The sequence below is a fragment of the Triticum aestivum genome, chromosome 1B, assembly GCF_018294505.1.
Source record: "Triticum aestivum cultivar Chinese Spring chromosome 1B, IWGSC CS RefSeq v2.1, whole genome shotgun sequence".
NCBI classification, from domain to species: Eukaryota; Viridiplantae; Streptophyta; class Magnoliopsida; order Poales; family Poaceae; genus Triticum; species Triticum aestivum.
In genome coordinates, this window is record NC_057795.1 from 490,899,398 (window position 1) to 490,911,457 (window position 12,060).

Sequence of the window (12,060 nt, forward strand, 5' to 3'; positions counted from 1 at the left end):
GATAATCTTCTTCTTAGTTTCATTTTCTTCGGTAGAATCAACAAGCTGATGCGGGAATAGATCTTTGTTATCGGAGACAGCTAAGATATAGGCCATTGAGAGTGTTGCGCAATACACCATGAATTGCTCCTGAATCATATGCTCCTGGTAGAGGACTTGTAGTATGACACCGAATATAACTGTAGGTTTCGATGTTGAACTTCAGATATCTTGTCCGAGGAAAAACCATAATGATAATCTCCAACCTTATCTGAATCCATCAGGAGGTGAAACCGTTCATCAGAAATCTCATCGATAAAATGCACACGGTCTTCAAAGTTGTTGCTTTCAATCCGTGGGAAATGCAGACACTCGAGAAATTCTTCAGCGCTGCCCTTCATGACATGGTGCTCTGTTATCCATTTGAGATCCCATGTTTTTGATATCTTGTTTGTCACCCAACACATATAGTGTGGCATAAGACTTAGAGAATATATTCTTAGTTCCATGGGTGCTTGAATGATAAAACCTTAGTAAGCTAAAAATCTTCAATGTCCTGAGGGATTTGCTTTAAGGATTCCATTATTCTCATCAAGATATTCATGATGAAATACCTGATTACTTTTTAGTTGCGAGCATTTTCTTTCGGTAGAGAGCATTTTCTTTCAGATGCGAGCCAACATTTGTTTCTGATGGACCAGCATTTGTATTAGAATTTTGAAGTACTTGGACAATCAATCTCCATGGCAACTTTTTCTGTGAGGGGTACATAAGCTTTTGCAAGATTTTCAGTCTCAAGCTCATTTCTATTTGCCGAGGCACAAGGGCCTTTTCTTTCTCTGATTCATTTATTTGAAGCACTTGAGCCTTCTTTTCCTTCTCTGATTCTACCTTCTCGAAGAATAACCCTGGAAGGAGAATTTCATTACCTCTCATTCTTTTCATAAGATTGTTCCGATGCTTGAGGATCTGAAACATTGCATTTTCCACACTTCCTTCTCCCTGAGCACTAGGCTCATTTCTTTCGGTTTATAGCTTTCTTTTCATTAGAAGCATTTTTTCATCACAACTTTCTTTTTAATGGGATTTCTTTCAGCACCCAGGTTTCTTTTTGGTGCCACACATCTTTTTTGGCAGACTGCCATTCTTCATCAAACTGAACTTTTGATACAACTCCTATGCCCATGATGGTCGCTTCACCCATATCCGTCTGACCAACATGCTTAGCAGAAACTTCAACATAATTAACCTATGAAAGAGAATAGATGCGAGGGAAAATATAGACACAAACATGAGTATGCAGAGATAAAGTTTTTGATGAAAATCATTTTTGGAGAAGAATTGATCAACACTTTGAGAATTATCTCAAATGAGAAATATCTTCGAAAAAAATTCATGCTAGTAAGTTCCGAAAAAATCTACTAAGATGAAATTCATCTAATTTTCATCAGAGAGAACACAAAGTTTAGATCCATTCGGATGAGCACGAGGAAAAAATAAAAACCATGCACGGTAAAAAGTATAAGCTCTTAAAGATCTACTGTGATAGTTGAATCAGAAGATAATTGCATCGGGTTGAACTCATATTATGAATGGAATGAGAAATATGAGTTCGAATCTCCATACCCTAACTTGGTGGTGGAGATCAACTAAGGCGACATGGAGAGCAAGATTTACCATGGCGGCTTGGAGCAAATGCGACGAGGTCCACTGGAGTTTCATCGGCGGATGATCTCGTTGAAGTTGCAAGTGTGACAGTGCAACGAGCATTTTTGAGCTAGGGAGACGATGAGTGACGAAGAGATTGGAACCATACAAGGAAGACGATGAGGGGGGAAACCCAGCTATTTCAAGAGAAAATCTACGGTTCAGAGTCAACTGGCTCTTCACATTCACCGCATATGATAAGTGGTGGTTGTACGTGGGCATGTGGCAACCGAAGGAGCGGTTTCTCCTCACTTGGGCGGGAGACCCAAATTTTGGAGGGCTTTCACCAAATTGGAAATAACCATGGGAACACATTTCTCTCGTAGCCAAGGACACCAGGAGAAAAAAAATCAGATAAAATTTGCGTACCCATGAGAGAAAAGCATAGACTAGATAAGATATAATGGAGACTTACGTAGGGTCCGAAACATTTCACTCAGAGAGAAAAACAAAGCGAAGCCACGAGTGAAATGAATACATGACTAAATCCAGATCTATGAAAGAAGATAATATCCTAGAGAAGGAACTTAAATCCCAAAAGAAAACCTAGATGAGAGAAAATAACCAAAGAATAACTTGGGCCATGGGTAAATTCTTCATCTTGACATGACTGAAAATGATATCCTTTCCATTCAGAGATATCCTGAAGGAATTCCCCAAAATAGGCAATATTGATCTTCTACACAGTCACACGCATAGTCTTCGACAATGTCTACAGATATATCTTCAATGATACAAATGACCCAATATCCTGAAATTGAGTTAGTTTGACTGGCCGAAGTTAAAAACATGATAATGCAAGTATCTTATAATTCTTTAAATAGAACCAAGTTTCCTTTCAGGAAACACTAATGGGATAGAGGCAATAATATCATCAAGGGTAAAAGTCAATCCTTCTGAAAAGTGAAGCATATCCCTTGCAAATATCAATTTGTCTCAGGCATATGATTTGAGTTGTTTCACCCAGAGACATTTTCCTTGCAAGAAAGATTAGGTTTTCTTAACCACCCACATTTTGGCAAATGGCCGAGAAACATTTAGTTTCGGACATGCAGGATAGGATTTCTTTCGAGAAACATAAGAGTTGTTCATCTGGGAAGGGTTAGCATAATCAAAAGAATAAGCATTGTAATTCTTCCCAGAAGTATGAACATAATGGTTGGAATAAGTATGCATATTATCTTTCTGATGAGCATTCTTATCAAAACCTTACGAAGGGCTTGCAGTTTCATATAGTGAAGATTTTCCTTTCCTAGGAAAGTTATTTCCCTGCATGGTTAGAGCAGCAGTAATAGGCAGATTTTCAATGCGACACTTTTCAACCCAGATTCTTTTCTTGGGTGGCCCGTTCCTGCAATTAGTGCTAGTATATCATACAAATACTTCACCATTCTGTTTCTTAAATAGTTTGTAGTTGGAGTCAAATGACTCAATAGTAGGTGAAGGAAATGGACAATCATAATCCAAGAGCAATGAAGGATCGAGGGGTTTGCTCTCGGAGAGCACCCACACCGTCTTAGGATATTGCTCAGGAGTCCAGTAAGTACCATCTGCATTTAGTTTCCTCTCGAAATCTAACCCTTCCTTTCTAGGGTTCTTGTGAAGAATTGACTTCTTAAGAACATCGCAAAGGTTCTGATGTCCTTTGAGACTTTTGAACATTCCTGTCTCAAGCAAGTTCTTCAGCCTAGTATTTTCATCAGAAATAGCAATATTTTCCTCACATGAGGAGTTAGTTTAAATAGTAATAACATGTGCATTTCTTTCAGCAGCAACAAATGCTTTAGCATTAGAATCAGAATTGCTTCGCTCTAGGCATTTTAGGCAAGGTGGAACAAATTCCTGTTGAGAAGCACCAATTTGTTGGGCGAGGAGAGTATCATTTTCAATCCGGAGATCATCATGAGCTGCTCGCAGAGAGTTGAGCTCTTGTTTCCTTTTCAGGAAATCATAGTTAAGTCTCTCATGGTCATCTGAGAGAAAATCATGATGACTTGATAAATCCTCAAATTTTGCCAAAAGAGCAGAATGCTTATTTGTCAATATTTGATTTTTCTTCATCTCCTCCACCAACAAATTTTTGGCCTTCCTACGAGTTTTCTCAAGTTTATGTAGAGAGTATTGTTGTTCCTTAGCAATTTTTATGAGCTTAGATTGATCATCATCACTAGAAGAGAATTCATCACTAGAAGAGAATTCATCACTAGCATAAGCTTTTTGTTTCTTGGGAGGTACATTTCCTTTCGAAGCTTTTGCCATGAAGCAATATGCAGGAGCATCAACATCACTTGAATTGTTATCGGAGAAATTTGACGCCGGTGTGGAAGCACAAGCGATGCCGGCCATGCATGAACCTGAATCCTCATCAGATTCTTCTTCGGCAACTTCTTCGGAGTCCATTTCCTTCCCAATATATGCCTTAGCCTTGTGAGAGCTCTTCTTTCGGTTGGAATGAGACTTGGAGGAAGTTCTTGATGAATACTTCAAGGAGGAATTGTCTTTCTTCTTCAAGAACTTCTTTTTCTTCTCATCATTAGAATCATAGCTCTTGCTCTTGAAACTCTTGCTAGTACACATGTTGAACTTGCCACTAGCTCTTATTTTGGCTTCCCACATTGGAAAAGTAGAGATGAAATGTCCAGGCTTCTTGCACTTGAAGCATGTTTATTCTCCAGAAGATTTTAACCTCGATGAAGACTTTGAGTTACTGTCCGAGTTCTTTTTTGGAAACTAATTCTTTTTCGGGCAGCATTGCAAATTCTTAGTTATCTGCATGAAATCTTTGTTGATGCTATGGAGTTCATCAGAATCTTCATCAACATTATTTTTGACATCTGAAGAAGAATCACCAGCATCTTTGAGAGCATGCTTCTTTCAGTAGCGAGAGCCATATAGATCTCCATAACATCAGCATCGTTGAGACTTTTGAAGTCACGACTTTCCTTGATCATCAGCTCAAGGGTATTGAAAGAACTATCCAGGGACCGAAGCAACTTCTTCACAATCTCATGATCGGTAATATCTTTAGTACCAAGACCTTGCAACTCATATGCGATACCATTCAGACGATCAAAGGTTTCTTGACAATTTTCATTCTTGAGCCTCTTGAAGCGGTTGAACTTGGCCCAAAGAATATTGATTCATGTTTCTTTCTGAGTTGAAACACCTTCATTGATCTTCTCTAATCTTTCCCAGATTTCTTTTGTTGTTCCAAGTCTTCTATATCGAAGGAATACATTCCTTGAGACATAGTTGCAAATGATATCCTTTGCTTGTGCATCCAGCTGAATGTTTCTTTCATCATTGGGTGCGGGAGATTTGGGAAACTAAATTGTGTAGCCATTTTCCACAATCTGCCACATTTCTTCGTTGAGAGCCTTCAATCGAATCATCATCTTTTGTTTCTAGAATAGATAGTCATTTCCATCAAAGATGGGAAATCTTTCAGAGTGCCCATGGTGTCCTGCAAGCGACATACTCAAAACTCCAAGGCGGTTAGACCTTAATAAGAAGAGACAAGGAGTACCTTGATCTGATACCAATTGTAAGGACCGGAGTATATCGGCCAGTGGGGGTGAATGGGAGTGTCGGTGTCAAAACCGGCGGATCTCGGGTAGGGGGTCCCGAACTGTGCGTCTAAGGCTAATGGTAACAGGAGGCGAGGGACACGATGTTTACCCAGGTTCGGGCCCTCTCTATGGAGGTAATACCCTACTTCCTGCTTGATCGATCTTGATGATATGAGTATTACAAGAGTTGATCTACCACGAGATCATAGAGGCTAAATCCTAGAAGGTAGCCTATGATTATGATTGTTGTTGTCCTACAGACTAGACCCTCCGGTTTATATAGACACCGGAGGGGGTAGGGTTACACAGAGTCGGTCCAGAGAAGGGAATCTACATATTCGAATTGCCAAGCTTGCCTTCCACGCCAAGGAGAGTCCCACCCGGACACGGGACGAAGTCCTCAATCTTGTATCTTCATAGTCCAACACTCCGGCATAAGCATATAGTCCGGCTATCCGAGGACCCCCTAATCCAGGACTCCCTCAGTAGCACCTGAACCAGGCTTCAATGACGATGAGTCCGGGGCGCAGATTGTCTTCGGCATTGCAAGGCGGGTTCCTTCTCCGAATACTCCAAAGTAGATCTTGAACACAAGAATCATGTCTGGCTCTGCAAAAAAAATTCCACATACCACCATAGAGAACACAATATTCTATGAGTCTAATCTGCTGACAACTTTTCCATAGCGTGACATCACACCATGGCCCGGTCATTATTCGAACCGTTTTCTCAACCTGCTACTGCACATCTTGCGAGGCGGTTTTATTGGCACGTCTTGTCGAAGCAGAGATCGTGTCCCCTTATCACATGATTCTCATCAATACGGGTGTGGGTAACCCAACCGCGCCATTAGCATGACGCTTGGGGAATAAGCGAGTTTCTAGGGCAAGTGGGGAGGCGTGTGACCCCTGCTGCCTTTATAAGGAGATAAGGATTCTGCTTTTTCACCCATGCCTTCTTCTTCCTCTGCTCATCCATTCTCGAGCCCCAATGCCCAAGCTTTCACCTTCTCCGAAAAATCATTCCGAACATGTCCGGAGCGGGAGGCAAGTGGATGGCCTCCTCCGTCACAAAGGAGGACATCAAGAAGCTTCGGGAGGCCGGATACTTGTCCATAGACATCGCGCATCGACTTTCGGCCAAAGGGCAGATCATCCCTACCCCAAAACCCTAGGAAAGGGTAGTATTCCTCTCTCACTTTGTCCGCGGGCTTGGATTCCCCCCTCCACCTGTTCGTCCGCGGACTAATGTTCTACTATGGGCTGGACTTCCATGATTTGGCCCCCAACTTGATCCTCAACATCTCGGCGTTTATTGTCGTGTGTGAGTCCTTCCTCCGCATCATGCCCCACTTCGGTCTATGGTTGAAGACCTTCAACGTGAAGCCAAAGGTGGTGGGCGGCCAACAAGCGGAGTGCGGGGGCGCCATGGTGGGCAAGATGCCCAATGTCACCTGGCCCGAAGGCTCCTTTGTGGAGACTGTGAAGGGGTGGCAATCGGGGTGGTTCTACATCACCGAGCCGTGCGACGTTAACTGGGCGGCGACCCCCGAATTCCGATCCAGCATCCCCATGCGGCTCACCTCCTGGAAAGAGAAGGGCATAGCTTGGGGCTCAGCGGAAGAACTGGCCGGACTTCAGACCTGTGTCCAAAATATGATAAGCAAGAAAATCAAGCTCGTCAACATGGTCCATGTTATGCTGCTCCGCCGGATTCTTCCGTGTCAGAGACGGGTTTGCAATCTGTGGGAGTTCGACCCGGCCGAACACTAGATGTTGCGAGAGCTCTTCGGCACGACGCACGAAGATGTCTGGAAGGTGCTTTTCAAGGACAACGAGGTACCACCGTGCACAACCGAAGACCGCAGACTCAGCGCAAAATGCCGAGCCAATCCGGTAAGTTTTCATATTTTGCAAGATATGCCTTTTACAAGCACATCCTCGGGAGGAATCTAAGCCTCCATGCCGATTTTACAGGCCTGGGTAGAGATAGCGGAGCAGATTGACTGTCCGGCTCCGCTACCTGAAGATCCAGAATTGCCTCTTCTAAAGAAGATGTTGTTTCACCCGCCCTATGAGGTGCCAGAGAAGAAGGCAAAGAAGACGGCCACGGGGACCAGAGAAGGTCTCCGGCACAAGGTTGCATCGGACATGACGTCCGAAGACACCAAGACGCACTCCTCCATCGAAGACGAGGAGGAGGAGGAGGAAGTCCATCCCCCCCCCCCCCACCGGGGGGAGAAAGAAGAGGAAGGTCGCCACGCATGGGGAGGCCGAGGTCTCCAAGAAGGGAAAAACCTTCCTTCCGGACCACTCCACCGCAACCACCAACAGCGGCGAGGAGTGGGAACCCAGGGTCAAGCTCCTGGCTAAGTTGTAAGTATGCAGACACAATAGTATTTCCGGTATGTTTGCTTTATCGCTTCTTAACGTGCTAGACGTGCACCTACAGTCTGGCCAAATCCAACATCGAGATAATCTCCTCTTCAGAGGGATCGCTGGACCCGTCGGTGATGAACAATGATTCACTTCCGACAACCTCCTCCCCCAGGGCCGCGGACGACACCGAGGTGTTGTACCGAAGGGTACCAGGCCAAGGGGAGACACTTCCGGAGACGCCCCCAGGCAAAATACCAGTCGCCAGGCACATGGGGGGAAGACCCCCATAGACTCCGATAATGGGGGCCGCATCCAGTTTGGCCCCCAGCCGAATACTACTCTGATAATAGCGCTCTTTATTTCCATTGATTGTTATAACACCGCGGGGTCCGGGCATCTTGAGCTTGAGGTAGGCATAGTGTGGCACCGCATTGAATCGAGCGAATGCGGTTCGTCCTAGCAGCGCATGATAACCACTGCAGAAGGGTACGATATCGAAGATTAACTCCTCGCTTCGGAAGTTGTCCGGGGATCCAAAGACTACTTCCAGTGTGATTGAGCCTGTACAACAGGCCTCTACACCTCGTATGACACCTTTGAAGGTGGTTTTGGTGGGTTTGATCCTTGAGGGATCGATACCCATTTTGCGCATTGTATCCTGATAAAGTAGGTTCAGGCTACTGCCACCGTCCATGAGGACTCGTGTGAGGTAGAATCCATCAATGATAGGGTCAAGGACCAGTGCGGCTGAGACACCATGACGAATACTGGTCGGATGGTCACTTTGATCAAAGGTGATCGAATAGGAAGACCATGGGTTGAACATTGGGGCAATTGGCTCCATCGCGTAGACATCCCTTAGTGCGTGATTCTGCTCCCGCTTGGGAATATGGGTGGCATATATCATATTTACCGTTTTTACTTGGGGAGGAAATTTCTTTTGTCCCCCTGTGTTCGGTGGCCGGGGCTCCTCGTCGTCATCACTATGTGGCCCCTTTTCTTTGTTTTCGGCATTCAGCTTGACAGCCTGTTTAAATACCCAACATTCTCTATTGGTGTGGTTAGCTGGTTTATTGGGGGTGCCGTGGATTTGACATGAGCTATCAAGTATGCTGTCCAGACTGTTCGGGCCCAGATTGTTTCTTTTAAATGGCTTTTTCTGTTAACCAGACTTGGAGCCACTGAATCCGGCATTGACGGCCATGTCTTCGGCGTTATCGCCATTATTGCGACGCTTGTGTCTGTTGCATCGGGGCTTGCCGTTGCTATCTCTAGCATCTGAAGTGCCAGGATTTCTTGATGTACTGTTGCTACGAGCCAACCAGCTGTCCTCGCCCGCACAAAAGCGAGTCATGAGTGTCGTAAGGGCTGCCATGGACTTTGGCTTCTCTTGGCCGAGGTGTCGGGCAAGCCACTCGTCACTGATGTTATGCTTATAGGCCGCTAGGGCTTCGGCATCCGGACAGTCGATGATTTGGTTCTTTTTAGTTAAGAACCGAGTCCAGAATTTTCTGGCTGGCTCTCCGGGCTGTTGGGTTATGTGACTTAAGTCATCAGCATCCGGTGGGCGCACATAAGTGCCCTGAAAGTTGTCAAGGAATGCGTCTTCCACGTTCTCCCAACTACCAATGGAGTTTTCTGGCAGACTATTCAGCCAGTGCCAAGCTGGTCCCTTGAGTTTTAGTGGGAGGTATTTGATTGCATGGAGATCATCGCCGCGGGCCATGTGAATGTGGAGAAGGAAATCTTCAATCCATACCGCGGGGTCTGTTGTCCCATCATATGGTTCGATGTTTACGGGTTTAAACTCTTCTGGGAATTCATGTTCCATTACTTCGTCAGTGAAGCATAGGGGGTGTGTGGGGCCTCTATGTCGGGCTACATCACGACGCAATTCGGATGAGCCTGGTCTGCTGTATTCGGCCCGAACGGATTTGTATTTAGTATATCCGGCGTGGCGGTCATCGTCACGCGCTGGGGTGCGCCCCCGCGATCCGTAGATCGATCTTGACTGTCCTGCTTTGTTTTCCAATTCGTCTCGCAGGTCATGCGAGTAGCCCCGGGCCTTCGTGTTTTTATTTGTTCAGCGACGGGGTGCGGGCTGGTGTTCGGGCTGATACGCCGCTTTGTTTCGGTCACGAGGTGGTCGGTCAGCCGCATCCTGCGCTGGTAGTATAGGCTCTAGTGCCTCGTCCTCGAATTGAGGTAACTACCTGCGCCTCGGGTAACTTTTTGTTGGGCGCTCGAGTCCGTATTCCTCGGCCACTAGGACCTCAGTCCATCTGTCAGTGAGCAGATCTTGATCAGCTGGAAGCTATAGCTATTTTTTCTTCAGGCTCTTTGCAATGGCTATAAGCCGGCGCTTGAAGCGCTCCTGCTCGACGGGATCCTCAGGCATGGTAAATTCTTTGTCGCCGAGGCTCACCTCGTCTTCAGAGAGGGGCATGTAATTGTCATCCTTCGAGTCTTCGTCCATTGCCTATTCATCAGGGCTAGCTTGCCCGTCCTCCCATCCGGCCTGCTCGAAGCTTGGCTGGGCGGGATTGTTTTTGTCTTTGGCATCATCTGGAGTGCTATTGTCTCTTGTGCTGGTATCGCTGTTTTTGCTATGGCGGAGTTTAGAGCGGCGCCGCTGACATCGGTGCTTTGGTTGCTTCTCAAGAGGATTACCCTCCGTTGCATCCTTTTGATCCTCGCCATTGTTTTCTTTGGGTGTGTCCACCATATATATGTCGTATGATGAGGTGGCTGTCCAGCGTCCTGTGGGCGGTGGTTCCTGTTCTTCTCTAGAATCGTCGTCCATACCGTTGATGAGTTCGGAGTCGAAATCAAGCATGTCGGTTAAGTCGTTGACGGTGGCTATTAAGTGGGTGGTGGGTGGGTAACGAATTCCTTTGTCGTCCACTTCCCACTCTAGCCAGACATAGTCCGGCTAGGGGTCTCCTCCCAAGGAGAGAGATTTTAGTGAGTTTAGCACGTCGCCCAAGGGTGGGTGCTAAAAGGTATCCGCGGAGCTAAACTCCATGATTGGTGCCCAGTCAGATCCGATGGGCATGGATGCACGCGGTTCGGAGCCTGTGGCCGGAAACGAGTCTGAGGGTCCGATGACACAGACATTATTGGAAGTAAAATATGTGTTTGGCGCTATCGCTGTTGAGTGTGTAGCTTCTGTGGCGGGGTCCATCCTCCCGTCCTCGGATGGCACGATCTGCGCTGGATTTAAAGCCACAGCTGCAGGTGTGATCTCCTGAACACTGCCCGACGGCATGTCTAGGTCATGCTCATCGTGACTGTGGGGTGTACCTGTCATGGGTTCGAATACGTCGAAGATCAAATCTCCATGGATGTCGGCAGTGTAGTTCAGGCTTCCAAACCTGACCTGATGGCCAGGGGCGTAGCTGTCGATCTGCTCCAGATGGCCAAGCGAGTTGGCCCGAAGTGCGAAGCCACCGAATACGAAGATCTGTCCGGGGAGGAAAACCTCACCCTGGACTACGTCGTTGTAGATGATTGAAGGAGCCATCAAGCCTTATGGTAACGACATAGTGGAACTCTCAATGAAAGCACCAATGTCGGTGTCAAAACCGGCGGATCTCGGGTAGGGGTCCCAAACTATGCGTCTAAGGCTAATGGTAACAGGAGGCGGGGGACACAATGTTTACCCAGGTTCGGGCCCTCTCTATGGAGGTAATACCCTACTTCCTACTTGATTGATCTTGATGATATGAGTATTACAAGAGTTGATCTACCACGAGATTGTAGAGGCTAAACCCTAGAAGCTAGCCTATGATTATGATTATGATTGTTGTTGTCCTACGGAGTAGACCCTCCGGTTTATATAGAAACTGGAGGGGGCTAGGGTTACACAGAGTCGGTTACAGAGAAGGGAATCTACATATCCGAATTGCCAAGCTTGCCTTCCACGTCAAAGAGAGTCCCACCCGGACACGGGACGAAGTCCTCAATCTTGTATCTTCATAGTCCAACAGTCCGGCATATGCATATAGTCCAGCTGTCTGAGGACCCCCTAATCCAGGACTCCCTCAGGGAGATTCAAAATTTCTTTTGAAATGTTGAATACTCTCAACACAACATAATGGATAATCAACTAAGTAGTTTCAGTTCTAGGAAAGAAAACTATTCCCGTAGGAAAACTATTTCTGAAACAAAATTGTTCCCAAACAAAAATGTTCCTGAAACAAAATTGTGTCCGAAACAGAACTGCTATGAAAATAAAGTTGAGCAGATTTAGTTCTATGAAACAATACTATCACAGAAACATAATTATCAACATAGATAGAATTGCACACATGAGGCAATTTCACACAAAACAGATACAAAACATGCACACTACTGTGAAATGTTCATCAGAGCAAGACTTAGCACAATGACTTAGTACCATATGAAAACCAAATGAACATCCGAAC